The sequence below is a fragment of the Agelaius phoeniceus genome, chromosome 8 (assembly GCF_051311805.1).
Source record: "Agelaius phoeniceus isolate bAgePho1 chromosome 8, bAgePho1.hap1, whole genome shotgun sequence".
Taxonomy (NCBI): Eukaryota; Metazoa; Chordata; class Aves; order Passeriformes; family Icteridae; genus Agelaius; species Agelaius phoeniceus.
In genome coordinates, this window is record NC_135272.1 from 28,187,672 (window position 1) to 28,214,170 (window position 26,499).

The following is a 26,499-nucleotide window of genomic DNA, read 5'->3' on the forward strand; positions in this document are numbered from 1 at the left end:
AGCTGCCATGCCTGGCTACCACCTGGCTCCATGCTTGGGATGGCAGTGGATGGGAATGCAAGGGGATGGATGGGGATGGGCAAGGACTGATGGGACAGGTATCTGGGTGGCACTGGAGCTCTCAGTTCTTCTCCCTGCTGCCACATTTCTCCTCTGTGCAAAAGGAGGAAGAAAATACTCAGTGACCTGATGGGGCTGCCAAGGGAAAGTTGAAGGTCTCCCATTAATTCCAGACTAAAAATGACAAATTCATCTTCTACGACAATTAAATGAAGTCAGTAATTGATGCTAATTGATCTTCAGCCGAGAGGGCTCTTACTGCTTTGCTGTGCTCTCCCTGATGCTCTGGCACTTCCCTCTCTTCCTCACTTCCTCCTGCAGCGCCCTGGCCCTGGGGATGTCCCCAGGGCCCCAACAGCTGCTCCTGCACTTGCCCAGCTCTGCCAGCCCTATGCATCTTTTTTGGCTGCTCACTTCCTGGGGTTTGCATTTATTTTCTCTGGTTTTTTTTTTTTGGAGGCAGGTACCAGGCCTGGCTGTGTTAGCGACAAAGGATTTATAGCCTACAGCTGTGTAGGTTTCCACTTAATTTTTATAAGCCCAGCATAAGAGCCAGCGGGGGGTAAAGCACACTTGGATTTTCTCTACTTAAAATATTACAATGTTAGCACTTTTGCCTGAGCCCTGAAAAGGGGGCGGTGGGGGGGCCTGGGTGCGTGTGTGTGTGTATGTGTGTGTTTGGAGTTTTTTGGTGTTGTTTTTTCTTTTTTTTTTTTCCTTTTTTATGAGAGCCCTTTAATCTCGAGCCAATATGTCAAAATCAAATTAAGCCTTGGAAGGGGAGCGGACTCAGCGTGCCAAGCTCGCTCGCTGGGCTGTAAATGTACAATTGTTTCTGGGAGCTGTTATTAAAGCGAGGTGAGTGCTGCCTGTTCGGGGACCCTGACGTCACATCCTCCAGCTGTGCTTGGGAAGCAGCCCTGGGAGCAGGGGGACAGGGTTCGGCCACGTGGTGACCACGGGGAGGGGATGGAACCGTGGTGTTCCCAGAGCAGAGCAGAGGGAGGGTGGCACTGGCCCCTGTGTGGATGGGCTCATGGTGGCCCCGGCAGAGGAACCCCTGGGCATCCTTAGGGACCCCTGGGGACACGGCTTGTGTTTCCACACAGAAGAGCAGGTTGAGAACTCCTGAAGGAACCATCAGAGGGGGTGGGTTTGGGGCTTGCAGCAGGGTGTGGGTTTTGGAGGTGGAAGAGTTTACTCAACCAGACCATCCCATGGCCCTTCTGGAGAAGCAAAAGGGGAAAATCAGGGTCTTTAACTTTCCTGACTAAAAGTTCCTAATGTGCTTCGGTTGAGAGGCCCAGTTCTAGCCCAACCTAAACCCTTTCAGCAGGGTAGGGGGGCTGGCCAAGAGCCTCACCAGCAGAACCCCTTGCAAGGTATGGTATAGTGTCACTAATTTGAGGGAGCCAGGCCTCTGTGGGACCTTGGTTAGGGGCAGAGGGGGCAAGCCTTATTCCCCTGATTTGGAAGTAGGATTTGGGGTATTCTGTTGTGGGTTTCACACTTTGCAAGAAGGTCACGAGCCACTTTCAGGTGGTCTTGCTGTGGTGAGATGCTGCCATCAACACTGCCGTGAGTGTTTTGAACCCGCATTTCTGCTCAGCTTTGCTGCAAGCAAAGTAGCAGCAATGAAAATACTGTAAAGTATCACTGTTCTTCACCTGAGACAGTTTGTCATTATCCATAATGCTGGTATTTGACATTATATTTATACTGTGCAGGTCTTTAAGGTCATCACTTAACACTTTGTTTCATGCAGTGGAACTCAAACAGGCTGGAGAAGCATGGGGGGCAGTGAGGAGGTGTGTTGGCACACTGGGATCTGTTCACTGCCCTCTCCCTCTGACCTGACTTCAACTTCTGCAGATGCCAAGGCAGGGGGTCCCTGCTTCATATCCCCAGATCCCTGGTTTGAGTGCAATGGCATGGGCAGCTTCATGGGAGGCCATAGGGGACTGGATGCTGTGGTCCCAGCAGCTTTACCATCAACACTGGGATGAAGAACCAGCACAAGGACAGCAAGCAGACCTCACACCTCCTCTTGGCCATGGCACATTGGGCAGGAGAGGCCAACTAACATTCAGAATAATTAGTCCTGGTTTGAGGCAGTGCTAATGAGATGGAGCAAAGCTGCACTGACAGGGCTGTTGGCCATGAGCCAGGAGCTCCACACCCTGCTGGGCTGTCCTGGGTGGACACGTGAGCTCATCAGGAGCAATCTGAGGGACACCAAACAGGATGCTGTGGCAGGGTGTCAGGTGCTGTGGTGAGTGCTCCCTGGGCCTCCAAGGGCCATCAGCAGCAGTTCTGCATCAGCCAGGCCATGTGGCAGAGAAGGCATGTGCCCGCTGCAGGCCACTCTCACTGGTCTTGCTGGGTCACCCTTGGGGCCAGCAGCATGGGGAGTTGTGTTCCCAGGTCTTTATAGATCCCACTAAATCCTATGTAGTATACTGTAAATAATGTTTATGGCTGAAATTGGTGTTTGACAGGGAAAAACTAAAGTCCAGCTGCAAAGCTACAAAGAAATGAACTGTATGCAAAGGGGTGATGGCACCAGCACCTCCTTCTGAGCCCTGACCTGTTTTCTGGCCATGTTTCACTGGGTCTTAGGGAGAATGTCACGTGCACCAGCTGCCTCTGGCTCTGGTGCTGCTCATCAGCTACACATGGCTCCCAACTCTTTGCCATAAGTAATTGAGACCAAAAGTCACTTGCAACGTGAAAATAAATTACTTTCTGCAAGGCACACAGGGAATCATCACTGAGGGCTGAGGTAAATGCAATGCACAGGGAAACTGAGGCAAGGACTTGAGCTTCAGGTCATGTAACAATGGTCTGTCAGAGCCAGGAGGAAGACTGAGAGCCTTTGTGTCACCTTCCTTGTGTCTCTGTGGTTGGTGCCTGACATATCACGTGGGGATTCAACCTTGTGCATGGGGCTGTGGAAACCCCAGTGTGTCAGAGGCACCCAAAATACCCCCACACTCCTTTTCCCACAGCTCTGCAGCTGGAGCAGTGGGCAGGACTGCGCCTGCGAGAGCACTCGGGTTGCTCAGCGATTCCCAGATGTGCTGTGCTCGCTGTTTTCCGGGAAGCCAGCGGCCTGAGCAGAGATAAATAAGTGATACAGACATCTCTGCACTAAACACACACGACGTGCTCCCTCCCGCTCCCCCACCCCACGCACACAGTTCTATTAATCCTGACAAATTATGACGTACAGACGTGTAATGCAAACTGATTCATCATACATTCAAATCTGCAGTGTGGGAGCAGCGGGAGGGCAGAGGCAGACAAGTGTATTACACGGATAATGTATTTGACGTATTAATAAAACCAGCCGCATTGCTCAATCTGGAGAGAGGGAGGGATGCCGATACATCATGACAGATCACATATTGATGGAATCCAGATGTTGGGAATCATAGTCTTGGGGCCTTTCTTGTATTGACTAAAGGTAAAAAATGCAGGCTGTCAGCACATTAAATCTCTGCTCTGCTCACGGAGGCTGGGGGATAATTATTTATTTGTGGAGGACAGGGAAACTGCTCCTTGTGTCCCCTGTCCCGTTAGCCCAGCCATCTGCAACTGAAGGTCAGGTAAAGGATTTTTAACCCTCTCACTATTTTGTTACCTATGGGCTGCAATGACCAGCTGGAGCACATGTTACTGTGGTCCCATCATCCTGAAATCCTTGGTTCAGCTGATAGAAATCAGTGTCAAAATGATCCCAGCTGAGCACCTGGTCTTGGATTTTCAGCCAGTGAGACACTCAAAAAACTCCCCCTTAGCTTTGCCTGCAATGCTGCTGCTTTCCTGTGTTTTGCTCCTCTTGGACAGGGATGCACATTCTGAGTGGTTTTGAGGAAGCATTACATTTATGGTTATACACACATACGTATGTGTATCTATAACATATTTTTAGTATATTTCAGGGGAAGATATTCTGTTACTCACACTTTCATGGGTAAAGGTCATTGTGCCAATAACAACTCCTACTTTAATTTTACCTTGCTGACTCCTTTTAAAATGAAACTGTCTTGTTTCAGATCTGTTTGGGTTGGACACCCTTTAAGGGCTGCTTATGTTGGTGAAGCCTGATTGACTTTGGCTTGTGTGTGACAAGGCGTTAAGCACATGGTAACATTATCTATTAGGGGACACAAATGCATGAATGTCCTGGTTTGGCTTTCTGCTCCTCCAGGGGAATACTGCCTTTCCCTCAGGCATCTTTTTGTTGCCGTGGGTTAAACCCGCTGCTGGTGCCTGGCCAGCACAGCAGGACGAAATGACACTGAGAAGATGACAGAGCTTTGTGCTAATGCTCTTTCCAGGGTTATTGCCAGCCTGGAGAAGGTGCTGTGCTGTGTATTTTTCTGCCCCTGCATGCTTATGTTATCTGCAGACAGGAAGGACCAGGAGGTGGCTGGACACAAATGGGCATTACCTGGAAGGCCAGGGCAGCCCAAAGGAGAGATGTGGATTCCAAAAGTAACGAACATGCTGTAAAAAGGAGGAGATATTTGAGCATTAGGAAGTGTTTAAATGATTGGGGCATAGCTTTCTTGGATGCAGATCACTGGGACTTACATATAGGAGCCTATAGAACAAGTAAATAGACTCAGCAAGAGAGAAAAACTCTAAATTGGAAAGATAGAACCATACACACATATTTAACTATATACATAAAATAGAGAAATACTGTCTTATATTATATAGAACTAATATTTGGAGCCTATAGAACTACTTGCATGGTACCAGAATGGATCAAAAATTAGGAATAATGAAATTTAGGGAAATACAGAATGTATGTCAAAACATTGACATATTGGTGTTTTCCCCAGGGAAGCCCAGTGAGTATCTGCCATGGGCTGTGCCCATCGGAGGGGAATGCTGGGACTTCTGTGGTGTGCAGAGGTGCAGATGCCCAGGGCCACTCTGGCAGCCTTGGTACCCTGCAGAGCGCTCCTCAAATCCTCTGCTCCTGGGGAGGGTAGCCCAAACTGGAGCCATGCTGAGGGATTAGCCTCACTGAGCCTTCCTAAACATGTCCCCAGCCTCCTCGATTGTGTGGCAGTGGGGCAGTGGGTTTGCTGTGTGGGAGTAAGCCTGTCTTGTGCTCTGAGGTCAGGGCTCCACCATCTCTCCACAGCTTTGCAGTCTCAGCTGACTGAGCGTGAGCCAGCGCTGCCCAGGGACAGCGGCCCTGCTGCTGTCCCCAGAGCGAGTGAGACCTGTCCAGCCCTGTCTCTGAGTGTCCCCTGCTCGCCTGCTGGCTGTCCCCAGAGCAAGTGAGACCTGTCCAGCCCTGTCTCTGAGTGTCCCCTGCTCGCCTGCTGGCTGTCCTCAGAGCGAGTGAGACCTGTCCAGCCCTGTCTTTGAATGTGCACTGCGGGGCTGCTGCCCTTGGACACGGCCAGGGCACGGGGCTGGCAGCAGGATGAGTCTCTGTCCCCTGCTCAGCCACCCACTCCCTCTTGAGCTGTGGGTGACCTACACCATGCAGGGCTGTCAAAAGCAAGGAGACAAGTCCCAGGGAGTCCCAAAGTGCCTTTAAAACTCATTCTTTAACCTCTGGAAACGGTTTCCTTGCATGTGAAATTGAGACAATAAACACCTGAGATGAAAGGGCAGCTTTACTCTGCTAAGATAAAGGGGTTGCTCTTTCCCTGGACTCATTCGGTACAAGTGGATGTGCTGGCAGGGAGAGCTCACCAGTCCCAGAAAGTAGCAAGGTCCTTTTTCAAGTTGGAGAAAAGCATCTTAGAGGAAATATAAATTGAGTGGGGAGGACTTGAAAGCAGGGAGGGCTTCTCAGATGGGGAGCCAGAGAAAATGATGGAGGGAACGTAAGAATGACAAAGCATGTCGTTCCAGTGGAGTGCAAGATGATTTGCTTTAGCTCATTAAATACTGCAATAAAATATTAATAGTTATTGTCCCTCTATTTTTTGTAATTATCCTTGCAAAGAAGGATCTGCTGCAAGTCACTAATGTATTCCCAGCAGCGGGTTGCTTTTTAATACGGTGATGGCAGTCAGGGGTGAGGAGGGGGGGGAATGAAAGCGTTTATGTGTGGCCAGAAAATAGTTGTATGATCAGGGTCATTAAAGAACCAGCACTGTCTACAGAGGGAGGGACAGAATGAGGGGAAAAGGAGGCTGCAGGGAAAGGAAGAGGGTGCAGGTCAACCCAGGAGCACTCAAGAAAGGATGAGATTTGAGGACAGTCTGGTGTCTGCATCCCACCTAATCCCACGGAAGAAATCTGTGCAGCCCTATGTGCCTGGATGCTTGCTGTTGAATGTGGTGATTTCTCCACCCAATCAAGCTGATGCAGCTATGAAGGACCCTGGAAGTGCCAGATTCCTGCTCCAGGAGCTGAGGTGCTCTGTGGGGTCAGCCTGGGCACATGGGAGGAAGATCCCAGGGTGCTGCATGACCTTGGAGGGTCCCCTCCACCACAGCCCTCTGCAAGGCAGATCTGGTGCATATTAGCTGTGCCCTGCCTGTCCGTGTCCCTTTTCCTGCACCTGTCCCTGAGGCTGCCCTTGCTCTGGTCAGTGCCATAGCTTGTGCTGTCACCTCCAGGTTCTTGGACCTCAGGGTCTCCCAGTGGTCAGAGGACCCTTTGCAGGAGTTTCATCTGAGCAAACATCCTGTGAAAGGTCCCCAGGGGTGGCTGGGGACCAAGATGATGACTGGGGGGTCAGACACCATCTGCGGAGCTAACAGGCTCTGGCAGAAAGCTTTAAAAAGTGAGGTGGAATGTCTCCTGTCAGCAGCAAAGAGCCTCTCTAGGGCTTGAAGCTTCTGCAGCGGCACCAAGATCCCATCCCACTGTGCTAAGGCCAAGAGAGACCTGGCTGTATTTCCATCTCTAGTTCCTGCATGAGCACAGTGGGATGCAGTGAGGCTCTTTGCTGAGCCTGGGCAAAGCTATGGGCTTAAATGTATCACATGGCACAGATGGATCTTTTCCAGCTGGGGACAGCCTGTGGTGTCTGGGGTGGGTGAGCAAAGGCTGAGTCCCAGCAAAGGGCTCCTGGTATGTGAGACCAGGCTTGTGATCATGGTGATGTGACTTGGAAAGCTTTGGCTGGAGGAGACTGAACACTCTCTGCCATCAGAGGTGGTGAGAGCAGGGATTGGGCATCCTCAGGCTCCAGGCAGGGAAAGCTCCGGAACACAGATGCTGGTTGGTAGCATCAGCAGCAGCAGCAGGACAGTGCCATGAGCCCACCTCAGGGAGCAAAGCCTGTCCTGGGGATCCACCCATCTCTGTGTCCAGGCAAGCTGAGGGCTGGGCAGCCACATCCATGATGCTCCTGCTTCCTGAGCTGGAGGAGAGACCAGGTCTTCGGCCCCTCTCACATCCCATCAGCTGACCCTTGGAAGAGAAACGGTGCTGACAGGTATCTAAGCGAGGCAGAATTAAGGGAAATGATAATAAATGTAGATGGTCAGGCGGGGGAATGAAATGATCCATCTTTTGCATGTTAGTCAAGAGGTGCTCGCAGGCTCCCCCCCTCCCTGCTCCCATTCAATCAGGGCCTGTCAGACCTCCAGCAGGTTGGCATTTTTGTGAAGAATCTCTCGGCTAAAAATTGTTGTCATTCCTATTTCCTTGTTATCAGTTGGCGGCACCTCGGCGGAGCCCGGAGATTAACGCGGAATCGCCGGGCGAGCATCCATTCCCAAAGAGCCCTATCCATTACGGCGAGCTCGGCGGGTCCCTCCCGCCTCACCTCCCACATTCATCATCTTTAACGCTGACAGCCCGGCGCAGGCCTTTCAAATTTATCTCGCCGCGTCCCGGGCAGGCTCTATCCGTCAAACTGCGCGAGAGGGAGCGAGCGGAGCGCCTTCTCCTCTCCCCTGTACATCGGGGAGGGAGGGGGGGAAACAACCTGCCCGTGTGAGGGACTCGGTAAAAGATTGGTCCGAGATACACAATTAATCATGGCTCGCATCAATTTGCTTGATTTACTCCCTGGAGGGAGAAGGGGCGTAAACACGGCGTGTGCAGAGGCAGTGTGGAAACATAATGTGTCTGTCTATAGGAAAAACATTAACACATCATCCCCGTTGTGGGTGATTGATGGGGGAACGGGACAGGGACAGCCCAGAGCTGGCAGGGTGACAGAGAGCCAGGAGCTTGCCAGAAAGATGGACCCAATGGAGATGAACCTCAGGGGCCACCGGTCAGGGCAGGTGGCACTTGGCACACCTGACCCACCTTTCGGTGCTCTTCACGAGCTGGCAGCCCATTCTAGGTATCTCCCCCCACACTGCAAGCCTCTGGGTGGAGAAGGGAGGTGGGAAGGGAAGCTTCCAGCCATTCGCTGTGTACAAGGCAGGTGCTTCAAGGTACAGATGTGTGAAATGTCCCCATCTTCAGGGTGATGCAGAATCCCAAGCAAAACTGCTTTTGCACATAAAAATCTCCAAGGCGTATTTTGTGTTCACTACCATGTCCTAAATAGGTGTCCATGCAGCTCAGTCTGCCTTACCCCCCGTGAATTCTTCCTGTAAATAATGGTTTTTGCCTGTCCCTGGAGGTGGGTGCGTTTCAGGATGAGATCCAAATGTGCAGAGCATGCTTGTGAAGCCCTTCAGTAGCCTTCAGGGCAGGAGATGCCGTAGCAATGAAAGATGCTGTTATTATTAGATCCCAAGCACTGGCTTGTGCCATCCCTTGATGGCTCTGGCGAAGAGGCTGACTTTTATGGAGAAAGTTACTGCTGTATTTACAATCCAAACCTCCTTGTAACCAGCTGCAGGGTGGAGGAGGAAATGCAGAGAGAGTGTGTGATGATTTAGTGTGTCCTTCTTGCGTGCCTTTCAGCCAAGGAGCCTTTTCCCTCCTTCACCAGCCCATACTTGGCAGGGCTCTGGCTCTGTGATCACACCCCATGGACAAGGGGAGTGGAAGGAGAGGTTTAACCAAGGTCAGAATGGGGCACCAGGAGCCTGGACACTCAAGTGCCAGACTTGTGTCTTCCTTGGTGAAATCTTTGTGCAAATCAATGGTGCTCTGACTTTGTTGGGGCAAGCACTGCATTTCCCACTGGCTTTCAGGAATGTCACCATGTTTGGAGGTGAATATGGGGGTTCATGAGAGCTCACTGCCATAAAGGAAATCTGGTATACCTGATAGGTATAGGGAATAACCAAGGTGATGGGAATACAGGAATATTGAGACAGCAACCTTCAATGTAAGGGTTGTGCAGGATGAGCTGATGCAGTTCACCAGTTCTTAATACCCAGACAGGCAAATTGCAGACCATGGGCTATTCCTATACTCAGCACCCTTCCTGCTATGAGCTGCCAATGCTTCCACATTTTCTCCCTGGTTAGCTAGCAGTGGTGTTGGACAGGTTCACTCCTCCCCAGCCATGTGTGACCCTTGGTTGGGACCTTCCTGCAGGTGCACCTGTCATTTGGGATCTGAATACTCATCAGTTTCCACATATGTGTTTCTTAACATGTCTAGGGTGGGGTTTAAAAGCTGGTCTTCCAGCTCTTCCACTGCCTTCCTGCATGGACTTTCCTTTAGCTGCACTCCAGAATTTCTGCCTGGGAGGAAAAGATGATCACACAGAGAGATCTGTCACCCACAGACTACTGGACAGTGCTTTGTAAGTCAAAAATGGGTGAAACAGGTGTAGTCTGCCTGAAATAAAACATGGAGCTCTGTGGAATGATTTGAGTATCCAAATAGACTGTCCATTATTGCCCTCCTGTTTGCAAGTCCTTAGGAGAAAAGCTTGCCTTGTCTGTCAGTCCAGCTATCAGTACAGTTGCTTCAGACTGTTCCTATTTCTGATTCGTGCAGTATGAATTAAATTCTGAAAATTAGGACTCCTACTGGGGGCTACTACCACCCTCAGGCAAATTCCCATCCCTCCTCTCTGATGTGCAGCACCAGCCCACACCTGTGTGCCTGATACACCCAGGAGCATCCCTCCTAGGAGCAGTTGCTGTCCCCAAAGCAGCCAGGCTGAGCTCAGGCAGGACCAGTTCCATGACCCACATTTCTGGGGTTGCTTATGGCTTAAATTTATCAGTTTAACTTAGTTTTTTTCTCCCCTGATTTAGTTGCATCTGAACAGGGGCTTTGTTTCATTTTATCTTGTGGAAATTACTCACAATTTTGTAGTGGCTGTTTAATATATATGTATATATATATCTATATGTATATGCTGGGTTTTACAGCCCATTTTTATCACCTTTTTATTATCTCGGGTCAAAAGCTTTACTGGGTTGCATTCAGGGAATTATGCAAACTAAGAGAAAATACCATAGCAAAACTATAGATTTTCTCATTAAACTCTGCTTGGACATGTAGTTATTGTAGTAAAACTCTAGTAACTATTACAGGCCCTAATATAAAATTATAGTTTGACACCTCAGCGTGATTGGCCTTGCACTGCGGTTAAATTAACCCTTTCCATCCCTTGCCTGCTCACATTAAAGGCTTTTGCTGGAAGCTGGCAAGCTGGACTCAGTGGGCAAGCTGGGGTGGGTGTTTGAGGGCTTGGCCTGGGGCTGCAGCCACGACCCCTCCGTGGTCCAGTTCCAGCAGCTCCAGAGTGGCTTTATCCGAGCTATCAAAAAACCTCGCTCCAGCAAGAATTGAGAATAGAGAAGTGATGGTTGAATAAAGGAGGATCCTGCAAGTCCAGGTGGATAAGGTCCAGCAAGGTAGGAATTTGCTGAAGTTTGCAGCAGTTTCTCATCCCAGAAATTGCTTTGTTCCTAGCGCCCAAGGACTGTGCAATTCTCCCTGCTCCGTGCACAGTGGATTTAAGGAGCGATAAGCATATTCAGCGACTTAATTATCTCAGACGAGATTTTCTTCTCAATTACACTCAAGTAAATCTGAAGTGATTCCATTCAAGTGGATGATCTTAGTCCACCCTTGTAAAAAGTAAAATCAGATAAAACATTGTCCATGCATGTTAGCGAATCTCCACGCCTTTGCTGTATCACTGCAGCAATGGTGGGAGGTTTTGGGACCATCTGAAGCAGTGGCAGTCTGTGTTTAAAACAACTTGGATGGTCCAGCAGGGATGGGGACTATTTCCTTCTGATTGCCTGATTAACATTTTAAAACCATGTTGATAATAACCTGGGGTAGTGTGACAGTTCAGCAACTTCATTCGGGGGAAACACTTAATCATATTTATTATGTAAACACAGCTTGCCATGCCCCCATTAAATTATTAATAGTACCATTAACATATTTACATATAAATCTTATAGCAATTGATGGAAATGGCTCCAAGAACCTTGCGTTAGCTCTCTTTTTATAATGGATTCTCTTTGGAAATACCCATTTATTAAAGAGACAAAATATTAATTTTTTGTTAAATGTTCATGTCAAAAATGTCACCTTTGCAGTTTTGCAAATTGCCATTTATGCAAAACCTACTGGTTGGTATTTTCCTATCTTAAAAATGGCCTGTTTAAAAATATTGCTTCAATAGGAGCAGTTAAGGAGAAAAAGAATAAAGATATTTCAGTGATCTGGGCAAGTTTTTTGCATTTTCATTAGTGATGAAATTGATAAGTTGAGCAAGACAAAACCAGGGGTTTGTTCCATCACTCCACACCTGGAGGTACCCTAAAATGTCTGGGGCTTAACCACTGAGCAAAACATACACAGTTCCTTTGGTATCCTGAAGGAAATAGGCAGCATGAAGGAAACAGAAGAAAGAGTATAGAGGGTATGAAGGATTTAGTGGACAGGATAAGGAGAAGAGGTTGGAGGGTAGGTTAGTCCTTCTCTGGTTTCTCCTCCAAATTCTGCATCTTTCCTAATCAGCCCTGCTCTGCTAACAAGCCTAATTAGGCTATATACTGTAATTCCTTAATACCTTCCAGGTAGCAGTATCCAAGGGTGATTCATTCTCAAGACTGCCAACTTTCACAAGTTTATCACAAGACTCTCAGGATTTTTTTTTTAATTTTGCTTCTAATAGTTTCAGCCTCTGCAATGAAATGATGGTATAAGAATCTCAGTTTTCCTTTAAATTAATGGAAAATGCACACTTTGAGCCCTGCAGTCAGGGCAGAAGGCTTAAGTATGTGCTCTGAGCCTGGTCCTTAAAGCATAGAAACCAGAGAGCAAAGACAAAGATAACTGCAGGGTGGTGGAGTTGTAGGCTAATTTAGGTTGAAAGAGGCTTAAGGAGGTCACAGTACACTTAATTTCTGGTGCATCTGATACTTAAATGGCATTTTCCTTTAGCATTTTTAGTATTAAAAATAATAAGGCATAGCTCACAGTTTTGTGTGAACTGTGTATTCCATACCTCTCCATATGGTGAAGTACAAACCTCCACTGAGAGCCCTCCAGTGCTCCCACAAACATCCCACACTGGCAGGTCTGAGCTGAGCAGGGAGGGGTAAAACCAGTTTGCTGGGAAGGAGCCATAACTGGGACCTGCAGGGGACCTGGCAAGGGGCTCCTGTCCCAGCTCTGCTCAGGACACATGACCTTGGCAAGCTGTGCCTCCCTCCCACACCACCCTGTTCCCACCTGAATACAGGGCTGAGCAAGGCACTTTCCCTTCTGGGGAATTACTGGAGAATTAGACCTTATTATGGTAATGCGGGAGCCAAAGAAAGACGGAGGAAGCATTACAAAGGGTTTTTTTCCCTTTCTCAATTAAATGAATGTTCTCCTAACCCATCGTGCCCAGCCCTCGTGTGTGCTGTTACAATTGTCTCTAAAAACTCTGTCTGATTTTTCAAGCAATTTCTCACGAAACAGGCACTTTCAGAAAAATCATAAGAAAGCAATCGTTTCAAATTGGTCATTTGGGACTCAAATTACTAATCTAATACATTTTTTATTGAGGGTTCCTGAAAGGTTCCATAAAACACAGTCTTTGAAGCTGCCCAAACTTGCCAGCCTCCCAGTTTGACAAATCGAATCCAACAATCCACTTTGCAGCTCAGGTTTAGGGCTCAGGAAGCTGCCACCGAAATAGCAGCATTTATATTTCTCTATCAATAGTGCCTATCTGGTCAGATTTTTAAATTCCCTGAGGTGTTGTGTTGATTTTCTTTTGCCTGTGCTGGATATTTTTGCCTGTGTCCAAGCTGCAGTGCTCATACTGGGGATATTGATGGGGGAGGTTGACCTGGAATCTGCTCCTGAGCATCATGTCTGGTCCAGCTCAGAAGAGCAAGCAGGACAGAAGTTGACAAAGGCAAGGAGAGAACTGGGAGCCAGAGACTGACTTTTTTTCTTTTTTTTTTTTTTTAATGTATAGAATTTGTATTATTTATTATTTTTGGGGGGTTATTATTTATAATGTTATTTATGTTTCTCTTGAGGAATAGATGGGACCACTTTAGCAGCAGAGCACTGTGCACAGTCCCATTGAGCTTAAAGGCTGAACAGAGAAGGAAACTAAAACATGAAATTCTGATCTTCTTTCTAGGAATGAGGACTTAAAGCACAGCAAGATTAATGAGATCAAACAGGCAGTCTCTGGTCCTAAGTTCCTGTGTCATGTCATGGCCACAAAGCCATACTCCCCTCTTTGCACCAGTTTTTTGGGAAAGAGGGGTAGTGCTGACCCACTTCCCAGTGGCCATTCATGGTTACAAAGTGTCAGCCTCCTCACACACAAGGCACTAATCAAAAAAATGTTAATTATTGTTTTGGCAGATGCTGAGGGGCGTCTGAGTGCTGCCTTGAGGTACACCCCCAAAAAAAGCGTCTCTCTGATCAGGTCTAATAAAATCCAAAATAAAACTCCATGGGTTGAGAGCCAGTTCCTTCTTTAAGCTGGAGAGACAGCATCCAGCAAGGAAAATTCAGCAGTTCGAGGCCAACACCAGCTCAGCCTGCCAAGACCCCAACCAAAATTGCTTTTCCCCTTGAAGCTCTGGTGGCAGTTTTTCTTTTGCAAGATCTGCCAGCTGGGAGAAGGCAGAAATGTGGTTTTGGGGAGGATTTTCAAGCAGTGTCTGCTTCTTGGTTCCACCAGCACAAGAGTGCAGAAGGGAGAGGGAAGGAGTGGGGGAGCTCAGGAGAGAGACACAGAAAAAGCTGCTTGGCTTCAGGCAGAGATGGGGATGGAGAGTTTGGGAAGTGGGGCATTACCTCTGCCTGCAGCTCAGCACCCACAGAAGCACAAGGCTCATGGAGCAGGGGTTATACAGCACTGATACTCAGACCTGGCAGCTTGGTGTGAATTTCCCCCTCTGAGAGGAGCCATGCAAACAGGAAAGGGGACTTCCCTGCCAATGCCACTGCACCCAGACTACTCCTTGCCTTGCAGCCCATAGCATCCTCTGGCTGTGTGGCTCCCTTGGTACCGATGTGGCTGTCTCAGTGCTGACACACTCCCCTCTAATGCCTCCAAGGGGGGCTGTTACTATTTATTGGGTTAGCATATAGTTTTCTGCTGCCATTTCAGCTTTACTGTGGGGATAATGCACAATGTGTAGTTAAAAAGTAGAGCAGGGATTGCTTTCAAGCCAAATGTGGTAGTTTTGGGTGTCAACTGGGACTGCATTGGAGTGGGGGATGCAGTGGAGGAGAGGGGTGAGGATCAAGGCAAAGGGAAGGCAGTCCTGGTCTTGGTAGCCTCCAGGAGAGTAAGTGACAGCTACAGTGACTGCCCATCTTGTGAGGGAACAGCGAGGGTCTGAGCAGATCAGGACTCAGAAAGAAAAAGAAACCTGGACTTTCAATACCTTTCCAATGCTCCTCCACATCCCCTCAACCTAGCAAAGACATTTTCTCGTGCACTAGCCAAGGCAGCCTGGGGTATGGGGGTGAGGCTGTCCCTGTGCCCAAAAGCTGTGCCTGTGCAGGTCAGGACTGCGTGTGAAACACCAGATCCCAGCAGCAGATTAAGAGGCTGAAGCATCAGGATATGTCCCCACTTTGTGCTGAGCTTCTCTCTCTGGGGAGGGAAGGCTCTTAGGGCAGATTTCACCTTGTGCTGAGGGGTCAGCAAAAGACTCCCATGCCACTTAAATCCCACTTAAGTACTTTGCACTGGGGTGAAATTAACTCTCTCCACAGAATAAGCCATCAAGAAAAACTGATCTAAAAATCTACGCTGGGCCACAACAGAGCCACGCTTCTATTAGCAGGTAAAAAAATATTTCCCATCCTTAGAGTTAAATGAGCCAATAGTTCAATCACAGAGCGAAAAGCAGCCATAGAGACAGGGATGCTGAGTGCCTCAGGTATTGGGAATCTATGCTAGGAATCACAATAAGGAGGACTCGCCTGTGTTCTCTGTTTAGCAGCAGTGCTATTCAACAACCTATTTGCAAATGCCATCTTCCAAAGTCCTTTTCTCCCCCCTTGTTAAAGTTGCAGCGATAATAGGGCAATTACAGTGCAATAAGCTAAACGCAATCCATTAGTGGCATCACAGCCATTTTTAGATCTTGGGAAAAAAAAATCAAAGCTGTTTAAGTTTTCTTATTATGCACATTAAAAGGCAGGCAGCAGGGTCTGATCAAAGACACCACCACCCCTGTGCTCCCCCCACCCACCTCCTGTCCCTGCGCCTTGCCCCCCCTCTGTTCATTAGTGGTCACAGCTGTGCAGTCAGCCAATTACTTGGGAATAATAAGTACATTTTGCAGTAAATTAAATATTAATTAGTCCTTGGCAGGTTGTTTTGGGGTTTTTTCTCTTCATTTCCCTCTCTCCACCTGAAAACAGTGGAAAGGATGTGACACTGCTATGGCCTGTGTCGGCATGTGGATGAGAGTGGGGGAGGCTCTCCTCCATCCCTGGGCTCCTTCTCCTCCAAGCTGGCTTGCAGCAAAGTCTTTCCTGCTCTTCCTAGAGGGTTCACTGCTGCTGGACCAGGATTTGCAAACCTTCTTCCAGCCTGGGCATATCCCATCTCCACCTGGCTTCCCATCCTGCATACTCCACTTGGTCACTTAGCTCTCCAGGCAGAGCAGCATCCCTGACTGCTTGTGATGTGTATGTGAGGCCTCATCCTGCCCTGCTCCTGCACAGGACCCCAGCCCACACAGTGTGTGGTGTGCCAAGTGATAAGGGAGAAGAGTAGTACCTGGCCAGGGGTTCAGAGGGTCCACCCAGGACTCTGGGGACAGAATGATCTAGTTTGGATTTCTCTAATCCCCTGAAAGTCAGACTGCCTCGAACAAGTGCAGACCCTGGGAAAAAAGCCCTGTAGAGAGTAGTCAGGTGGAGCCCAGAGCACATCCCAAGCATAGATCTGCTGGGACAAGCGATTCCTGAAAGTGAGTCAGGTGAGCTAATTTTTATGTTCTCAACATATCAGCATGTATTACAGTTTAAAGAATGAATGCAGTGGAAATAAAAAATGGATGAAAAGAGCGGCTAAGCTTTGCATAGGAGGGATGAGAGCCTGACGTGGAGGGAAGACCTGTCCTTGCTGTGGAGTGCCCCAGGAGCACTGGGAGTCTGGCACAGGAGTGCCTGGGAACCCTCAGCAGTCAGGACAGGAGGGGCAGATGCTCTGGTGGCTCACCCATTCCCTGCTGGCATACTCCAATTGGAGCTGCTGTCCCTGTCACCTGACCTGTGCCTCCCTAAAGTGCAGCATTACTCCTGCTGCCTGTGGCCAGACAGGAGGCTGGAAACAAGGAGATGGAGTCTTAACATCCAACTCACCACCCATCCTTCGTCCTTGCCACCAATGTCAGTGTGAGCAGAGAAGAGGGCATTTTGTGCTCCTTTTCCTTACAAATCTATTACCAAGAGTTTCTGGAGCAGAATGAGCTGTGCTAGCAAAGGCAGAGTAATCTGTGCCTGTTGGCAGATCCAGGGTAAGAGGTTCCACTTGTTCAGCTCTTGGATTTACACTTTACTAAACGGCTCTGTGGGCTGCCTTGTGATGTACCGTGCACAACTTCGCCCCTAGGTGCTCTTGAGTGCAATTAAGTTGTGGGCTTTTTTTAAATGTAGCTTGACAATATGCAGGTTAGGTTTGTATTTTATTTACAGCTTTTACTTGGGGACCAATAAAACCCCAGCTGGCTAATGTGAGAGCTAAAACCTGCATCTCGCTCTTTGCCTTGGATATCTTTTCTATGGTAAACTATTTATTTGTGTTTCATCTTGCACAAGCTCCTCTTTCCATGCTGAGAAGCCAAGAGCTCCAGGGGCTCTTTGAAGGCTATTTGCTATAGGATAGCAACTGGAATTCTCTTTAAACATCCGTGTCTGCTTTGTCCTATAACTGGCCTCTTGGTGTCAACACACAGTTTTGTGCGAGTTTCCTGTGCAAAGCTAACATTTGCATGTTCCCCTGGCAATTCTGCTTCCAGATCCCTCTTGTTCAAGCATATCCCATCATTTATTCTTGCAGGAATGAGCAGCAGTTACTCCACGTGCCAAATCAGAGGCAGCACCAAGGCCTCTTTAAAAAGGAAGATTTAACTGGGTTGGGAATGACCACTGTGCTGCTCATGTAGGAGGAACGTGCTGTGTGACCTATGTGTCCAGTCAAAATGGTCCACATTTGGATTGCAAGTATGTGGTCCCCCTATCTCTGAGCTCCAGTCTTTCATCACACAATTAAAGTGCAACAAAATCTTTTGCAAAATCCCAGTGCATTTCACTGTCGGGCCATCAGACATTTCCACCTATGAGCATCCCCCAGACACTGACCCTGGCACGCCGGCAGAACACACGCAAAGGGTGAGATGGCACCAGGCTAGTGACACAAATCATGCTAAAAATGCCAAATAGCTGTGTTTACATGCATTCACAACCCAAGGGTCGTGCTCTTGCCATGAAAAGGGAGATGAACCCTGGTGAGATGGGAGTGATGCTCCCAAGGATGCCTCTGGGAGGGAAAGATCAAGAACTGTTGCTCATAATGGCACTGGCTGCTAAAACAGTCAAAATAATCAGGGGGTGGGGAGGATGCTGAGGGGACAGATGCAGCTGGGTGATGACTGCCTGTCATTTGCTGGTGCATCTTCCCAGTGGCACCCCAACGTGCCCATTCTCCCTGGGGTGTTACAGGGCTTCAGTGTGTGTACCCTGACATCCAGCCCCTCTTTAAACCCCAGCAGTGGTCGCTGTTACATGGATCAAAAAGGCCAGCATGAGCTCTATGAAGACACAGAAGGGAAAATATTTTCTTTCTCTCCAGTGTTATTTTTCACTCCTTCTCTTTCCCTTTCTGCCATCTCATGACTCTCTAAATTCATGGGAGCTCTTCCTCAAGGTGAAATGAAGGCTCTGGGCTGCATTTGGTAGCGCCGACAGCAGGGGATGAGGGTCAGGGAGGGTTAAGCAGGGAGGGGGCAGTGCAACAAGGCGGCCTGATCTAGTGATTAAACAAAGGGATTCAGCCAACATGTGTAAAATTAAGTGATCAAGAGTTGATTACAGAGTGCATTGATTGTGTACTGATGGATTAAACAGAGTCGTGCTCGGGATGCGATTTTCCGAGCCGGGCACGAAAAGCACAGGCAATTGACGTGTTGGCCAGAAGGACCCGCTTCTCCCAATCCCTGGCTTTTATACATTCTCCGGATAAATCTGCAGAGAGGCCCGTGGAATTATAATCGATTATCCATTTCTCAAAGTCACTTAAGGGCCCTGAGCTACAAGCTAAAGTGCCGGTGCTGCGAAGAGGCATTGGGTATGCGCCGGCATGTGCAGGTGCTGGCGCGAGGGGAAAATGTGGCAATGACCCTGTGTGCTGCAAGCTGATGAATCTATTTTCTTGTAGGAAATAGTTTTGACAGTTCAATATCTGTGTTTTCGATATGTGCCCCACACATCCCCAAGGGAGGAGAGGAGAGGAGCTGGAATGTGGCAGGGAGGGAGTGGGTGGGAGGTAGGGAAAGACTCTACCACATCACCCCTTGGAATTATAGGTGTATCAGTATATCACCAACTTCACAGACTGCCCTCCAAGTCAAGGGCATTGGAGCAGCATGGCTGCTTGCAAGTGTCTTCTGCAGCCAGGATGGGGCTGGAGCCCCTCTTGGGGTACCTCCCTGGGCTGTGGGGGGACCCTCAGCATGGCCCAGCCTACTGGCGGTGGGGTAGTTCCTAGGCTCTTGTTTCACTGCCAGTGGTGAAGGCAAAGATTCATTTCCAGGCTGATCCTCTCTCAGGATGCAGTCAGGTCCTTTGCTGAGAACTCAAAGGAGGAGACAGGTGGGGCTGAGACAGCTGAGCAGCTGCAGCCTGCTGCAGGATCATCCTGCGTGTTTTATAGGGAGCTGGATGTGATGGTGGAATGAAGCTGGGGGGAGAAACCCCTGCAGGTTTTCCCCAGACCCAGTTGCAGGGCTGTTGCTCCCTCTCTCAACTGTATCCCTGTTTCTGCTACAGATTAAGCAGTCGAGGCCCAAAACAGGCCCCAAATGTGTCCAGACCTCAGACCCCAGCTCTTGTACAGTCTCCCAGCCAGATACTTGGCATTTAAAGAAGGTGCTTTGCTCCAGGTCTTTCCACCTCAAGAGCTGATGCAGAGCATGGATAGTTAAGGCACACTTTGGCAATGTAGCTACACAGTTGCTTCTCTCCACCTTCTCCCACCAAGCCACCAGAAAGTCCAGGTTGGGTAACTCGTCCAACCAGCGACAAGAGGTGGCCCTTGTAACAGCAAACAGGGCCAGAGGCCAGACACATTGGTGGATGTTGCCTCACTACTATGTGCTGGGAAGTGTGTTCTCTCCCAGTGCGTCATTTTGCAAGTCCCACAGAGGAAGGACTGGCCATGGGCCACAGAGTCTGCAGAACTGCAGGCATGATCCCGGAGTCCCAGGGGCTCTGGGGGGTTTGTCCACAGCCTGGCCGGTCTTGGGTGCCTGGTATAAAAAGACCCATGGGATGGAGGGCAGCTGAAGGATGGGGGGGAATGAGGTGCATCATGTCCCAGGAGATCCCCTAGGATGGAATGCAGAGCTGTAGGATTCCCTCAGGAGTGTTTCTGCCGTGCCTGTTCACTGAAGTCAGGGACCCTGACTGATGCTGGGGAGACCCAGCTGCTCCCCAGGACTCGTATGTTTGGGAGATGAACCAGTGGGTTGAAGGAAACTCCAGTTTCATTCCAAGAGCAGAAGATGGACAGCAGCAAGAAAATCTAACTCCATGGTTTTGAGCTTTTCACAACTCATACTGGCACCCATCAGAGAATCTGGAGCAGAGAAGGGATCATGTCTATCCTTGGCCCCTGCTGACCTCATTTGGTCGATCTCCAGCCCAGTGAGGGGTGTGGCTGGGCACTGTAGTGCTTCCTTGGGAGAAGCCTGTGTGGGCAGGCTGCCCAGCTGTGAGCTGGAAGAGAGGAGGACAGGGAAGGAGCAGTGCAACACCTTCCTTCACTTGCTCTCAGTGTTTCTCTATTTTCCTCTTGTGAAACCCAGGGAAGTGTTTCTGCTCAGTTTGGCATCCCCACATGGTGCAGCACCACCAGCCTGTCCCAGTCCTCCTCTTCCTCTCTCCCTTCCAGGTCCCTGTCATGCTCTCCCTTTCCAGCTCTCCCGGCAGCCTGCGTCCCTCTCATCGGGGATTCATTGTCTTGTCAGCCTCTAGTTAGCCGGCATGCGTACGAATCATAAATTACCCCGCCCGGGCCTCTGCTATGCTTCAGCACAGACAAAAAAATTGCACTCCATCACCGTGTCTCCCGGCTTTTAGTGGTATTGATCAATGCTGCTCCCTTCCCGCCCCCCCCCTTTTCATTTTAACCGAGCCGGTTAAGTGCAGTATCTTATTTTGTGCTGGGACAAATGAAAAGAATATTAGCAAGGGCTGAAATATATCTCTTTTTTATCTCTCTGCTACTTTTTTATTGAATCTTTCTGAGTAGGTGGCTTTCCGCAGGATGACAGCCTCATGACAGGCTCCTCATTAGAGCTGAGACAGTAATTGTGATGCATTTCCCTGCGCGGCCTTTTCACTTCTCCCCCCCCCTCCTGCCTTTCCCTCCTCTCTCCCTTTCCCCTGATTTGTAAAGTGATTGGATGTACAGACTCACTCCGTTTCTTAAATTATTGCCCAGCTCAATCCATCCTCACTGCCCCACACTGGGCAGCCGTGATCTCCGCAGATGGAGAGCCAGGGTGGGATCACAAGGGGCTCCTCACCTCTCCTGCTGCCAGGCTGCCACTGGCCATGAGAAACACGGTGCTGGACCCAACGGGACCTGCAACAGCCTCTGAAGAGCCCAGGGTGCTGTTCAAACATGCATTTTTACTGAGCAACCCATGGAACCAGCCTCAGCTGGGGTTTACTGCATGGCAGCAGCGCTGCACCAGTTTACACCAGTCCTGTCCAGTGTCCAGCTTGTCTGGACAGGCAGCTACAAGAACAACTCTTTCTTAGGAGGGAAATCAATATTTTAGCAAGCTTTTCTGCCTCAGATCCCTCTCTAGTTTTTACTTTCAGGAGAAGCAGGTGTATTTTCTAAGCTGCTTGGCAGCCTGGGCACCTTAGCAAGGAGCAGTGTCAGGGATCAGGCTCTTGGTGGGGATGCAGCAGTCTGAGTACAGGTATTCTCTGTGACCCAGTTTGTTCATGGGGTTGCAGAGGTCCCCTGTCTCTCTGTGTCTCTATGTGTTTTATAAACCCTAGGTGTATAGAACAAGCTGTCACTCATCCCTGTGCCTCTCTTTGCTGGATTCAAGGCAGGACTGGCTCTGTGCTGGCCAGGCACAATCCAAGTCCAGCTTCTGTTAGTGGTCTGCAGCATCTTTGTGCTGTGATGCAGGAGTGATTCCTCAAAAATACTTTCTTACCTGAATAGCCATTTTTTCAGACCTCTGCCACCTTCCTGCCTGCACAGACGTCCAAAAGGCACATGCTCCAAGGGAGTCTGCTCAGTGCTGGGTGATTCCTCAGTTGGCTGGATGTGCTCGCTGCTCTGTGGGGTGTTTGCAGAGTTAAGTTGTCCTGTGGATGCAGTCATGGCCAGACACTGAACCCAGCCACAGCACTCAAGCCTGGAGTCACCTCACTGCCTGTCACTGTCTCTGGCACCAGGATCTCCGCTGCCCTGTGCAGAGCAGCTGCAGCAGGGGCCAGATCCAGGGCACCCCATCCTGGGCAGAAAGTTGAGGTCTGCATCCCCAAGCCAGGCAGGAGCCTGAGGGATGGGAAGGCCCTGATGGAAGGAATGGGAGGTGCCTTGACTTCACCTGCAGGTTTTTGGGTGCCTATACTTTTTGGTACCAACCAGCAGGATCCAAGGCAGTGCCCAGCAGGCAGGATGCCACTCCATGGGGACAGCATGGGTTATTTACACCAGTAAATAACAGGGAGATGGGAGAGCAATCATCAACATTATTCTTGCTCCCTTGCTTTATTACCATATATTTTTTTGCCTCTTCTGTTATTCTGGAGGGCTCTGCACTAACACTTGAACCATCTCTGCCTTGAGCCACTGTTGTCATCTCCCCTCCTTGGCTGCCACTTACTACCAGGGCTCTGTGAGCCTCATCAGTTGTGGCGTGGGCTCACCAGGAGAAGAGTGAGTGTTTTGCTATTTCCAAGCTAATATGGGGCTTTCTTTGAATTATTGTTTTTTGAGCTGGAAGGAAAGGAGGCTTGTCACACAAGATACCTGCTATCAGTACACAAATAACAGCAAGCCCATCATCGAATGGAAAATAATCGCCGCGGAAAGCGAGTTGCAGAGCAGCCGGAGGGATTATTACAGGAGCTGGCAGTGGCAGTGCTGTCAAGGAGCCTGTGTCAGCACTTCCATTACCACCCACCTGGTTTAGCACAGCCCCCAAAGCAGGGCACAGGGCCACAGGGCCCCAGCGTGGGGTCATTTCTATTCAGAAGAGTTTCAGATCAACTGGCTTTGATTTGGTTTAAATGATGGAGTGTTTAAGAGGGAGAGAGCAGAAATAGGAAGGTGAAATGGAGGGAGGCATCTCAAAGAGGGGCGGTCTGGTACTCAGAGAAGTGGAAAAGAGTTTGAGGTAGGAGAGTTGGGACTGAAGAGTTGGTCCTCATGGGAGCAAGGTTCAGCTGGTCACAAGGAGGGACAGCATGGGGAGCCACAGGTGGCACCGCCTGTGCCACCCTCAGCAGCAGTTCCTGGGGAGGCACCTGGCTCTCTGTGCATCAATGCAGATGAGCAGATAGACTATTTATTTCATTCATTTGGCAACTTGCTGAGCTCCTGTGCAGAGGAAGCCCTTATGCCTTGTAAACTTTGCTCGTTGAGTGATGGGAGCATTGTTTACTCTGTGCTGCATAGTGGTGAGGGGCTGTATACACCCTGTGCTGTCAGCACTGTTGGTGGGCTGGGTTCCTTGGGCTTTTTACTTATATGCTGTTCAAAAGACTGGTTCATTCTGCTTATGAGGGAAAGTTTTGCCTTCCAAGTGGCACACTCCCACCCTGCAGTGCTGTCAGGGCACAGGTGCAGGGTGGGAGTGTGTCACTTGGAAGGCAGAACTTTCCCTCACAAGCAGGGGTGACTTCATGGCTCCACGCCTACCTTGTGTCCCCTGAACCTGAGCCCAGCTCCCAGCCTGGAGCCCATTACCGGCTGCTTTGCAGTGAATCAGACCTTTCCCAAGGGAATTATCTTGGATCCATATCAGTGTCACTGAATGAAGGATCCAGCCCTCTATCCCTAGTGGGATCGGGAGGGCTTGGTCCAGTCCCTTCCTGGGCTGGGATCCATTTGCAGATGCCCTCCAAAAGAGCCTGTGGACAAATTCCTCCACACAGGGGTGCATCTGCGTACTGAGCACTGCGCTTTCAGAGCAGGAAATATTCGGTTTCAACACTTGGAGTTAAACATTTCCGCGGAGCCCAGGAGACCGTGCAAACAGCGGGAGCACCAAAGCTCTGCCTTTTCATCTCTCTGGCACTGGCGAGCGGGGGGTCGGCAGCAAGGGAAGCACGGCAGAGCTGCGGAGGGTAAACACTGGAGCCGAGCCTACCGAGTAACCAGAGAGTGAAGGGGAGAGAGGGGCAAAGAAAACAAAAACACAGCTGCCAAAAAACAAAAGCCTGAAAAGAGCCATTCAGTGTCTCCCAGGAGTGGGTTTGGCACAGGGCAGGGAAGGATAAGCAGGGAGCAGGCATAGGTCCCCCCTGCTCAGGGATATGGGCCCTTTGTTTTGCCCTGGGCAAATCAATGCCCTCTACTCCATCCAGAGGGGTGAGCATTTACACCCCAGCATGATCCAGCTATACACATGATGTAGCATCCTTTGTTTGCTCCTGGATATCAGGATGTCCCTGCTCTGCAGAGACCTGCATAGAGCCCATGTATGCATCTCTCTCCACCCTGGTGTTCACAAACAAAGCCTGAGGACTTGCCATGCCCATCCTCTCCTTCTTCTCACAGCCCAGCATCCTACAGCCTGGAGATGGGTACCACTGCCTGGAGCAGGTCACCACAGCGTGGGTGTGTGCCAGGCTCTGGGCATGCTGCAGATCTGGAAGCTGCTGATTTGGGGAGACGCATTCCAGGAGAAGCCTGTGTTGCACTGCAGGCCTGCAGCGGGTGCCACAGACCTGGGGAGGCTTGCGTAGGTGTCCTCCTGGCACGGGAGAGGATCCCTCCTTCCTGCCTGTCAGCTGCACTTAGCCCTGCTCCTGTGAAAGCGAGCTGTCAGCCCCCTGGGCCAGGAGCCGGGGCTGCTTCTGTCTCCTGCTTTGCAATCTGTACATCAGGGACTTGGCTGTGTGTCCCAGTTCTTGTCCTCCTGCCCCTCTGGAAGCCCTTGTTTCAGTGCAAGCACCAGCCTCCCGCACTGACCCGAGCACGGGGATCTTCCCCGGCTGTCATGGGGATGTGGAGTGACAGCTGTCACATCCTTCCTTGGCACAAATTTATCACCATATCATTGGTGTAGCTGGTGGATAAGGCCACTGCTGCTCATTTATCCTGCTGGCCTGGGCTGGGGTTGGGAGCAGCCATGGAAGAGAGCAAGGCTTCTTCCCATGGCCTGAGATCCCTCCTGGTTGCCCCAACCATTGAAATCCAAAGTCGCCTCTGTGTAGGAATATCACCCCCTGCAAGAGTACCAGAGAACAAGCAGGGCACAAGGGCTTGGGTGTGCAGGAGGTTAAACATCCCAGCAGTCTGGTGTACCAGCTGGTCCCCAGCAGGGGACCCTGACTTTTCCGCCTGGCCCAAGGCTGCCAATCCCAGTTCTGTGGTCTAGGGCAGTCCATCACCTCCTCCAGCAAAGGAAAATCTCTGGGCTCCCTGTGGAGCAGAGACACGGGGATGCCCAACCTCTGTTCCACCCTTTGGTGCTGCTGAGAGCATCCCAGCCCCAGCAGCCACAGCTGTGGATGGTGATGGGGGCTCGTGGGCCCCAGGGCAGTGCCCTGGGCCAGGAGTGGGGGTGCAGCACAGCAGGGTGGAGGGCAGCCTGTTTACCCATCCATCTGTACACCCCACAGCAGGGATCCAGCAGGATTTCCCGTCCCTCAAAGGCTGCCTGTTTATTTTGGGAGGGAGACTCAGACAGCTCCATTGTTTTGCTGTGAAGTTGGGGTTATAAATAGCAGGTGGTCGGGGACGCTCCTGGGCTATTTTGGGCCCCCACTAGACAAAAGTGGAAAAGCTCCAAGAGGAAGATGGAATTACTGAAATGCCGACCTTTCCCGCAAGGGTCAGCAGGAGCTGGATGTTTGGGTTTGGGCTGGATTCTGGGCATTATTTAAACATGAGGCAAGGAGGAGAGAGGAAGATGTTCCAAGTTGCGTGTGCTGCATGCTGCCAAAAAACAGTGTGTCCTCCCTGGCAGAAGGGTGGTGGGAATGAGGGCCCAAAGCACCTGGGATCTGCCTGGGAGCCTCTGGGAGTGGCCCAAGTCCAGAGGAGAGACCAGTCAGGTTTTCCTCCTGGCTTTGCAAGTAGGAGAGTTCCCAGTGGAAAGGGAAGCTGGGAAGGTAAGGAATGCACCCTAGCACTGGCCTCCCCCAACTTGCCCCTTATGCCTCAGTTTCTTCCATCTCCTATAGAGGTGCTGAAGAAAAGGGTAGGTAATATTCCAGTGACAGCCCTGCTTCCACCAAGCACTTACATTTTGTCCTGCTGAAGGGCAAAGATAAGCCAAGGTGACACTCAAACTTACTTCAGACCCTTTCTCTTGTTAAATGCTTGTGCCAGGCAGTTATACAGGGAGAAGCAGGGACCCAGTAAAGCTGCTCACACCAATGTTTTATCCTTTGATAAGGTCTATTCCTTTAATAGGGATTAATTTAACTGGGCTCCACCATCATTAGGAACCATAAAATGGCACCTTTTGGCTCCTGATTGGAAGGCCACATTGCACACAGCCCCCTCGTATCCAGCACCGGCTGCTTTATTGTGCATTACTGCCTCTCACTCAGATTTAACCAATTTGATCCATGTCTAATACATAAATAAATAATCCAGCAGGAGGGTTCATGCTGGATGACAACAGGCAGCTATAAAGCACGTTTCTCCCT

The 26,499-nt window shown here is 50.0% G+C and overlaps 1 protein-coding gene across 3 annotated transcripts in view; it reads left to right on the top strand.

The window, feature by feature from the left end:
* The window catches only part of RNF220 (ring finger protein 220), a 211,032-nt gene that overhangs the window by 101,232 nt on the left and 83,301 nt on the right, over positions 1-26,499 (top strand). The window lies entirely within an intron of this gene.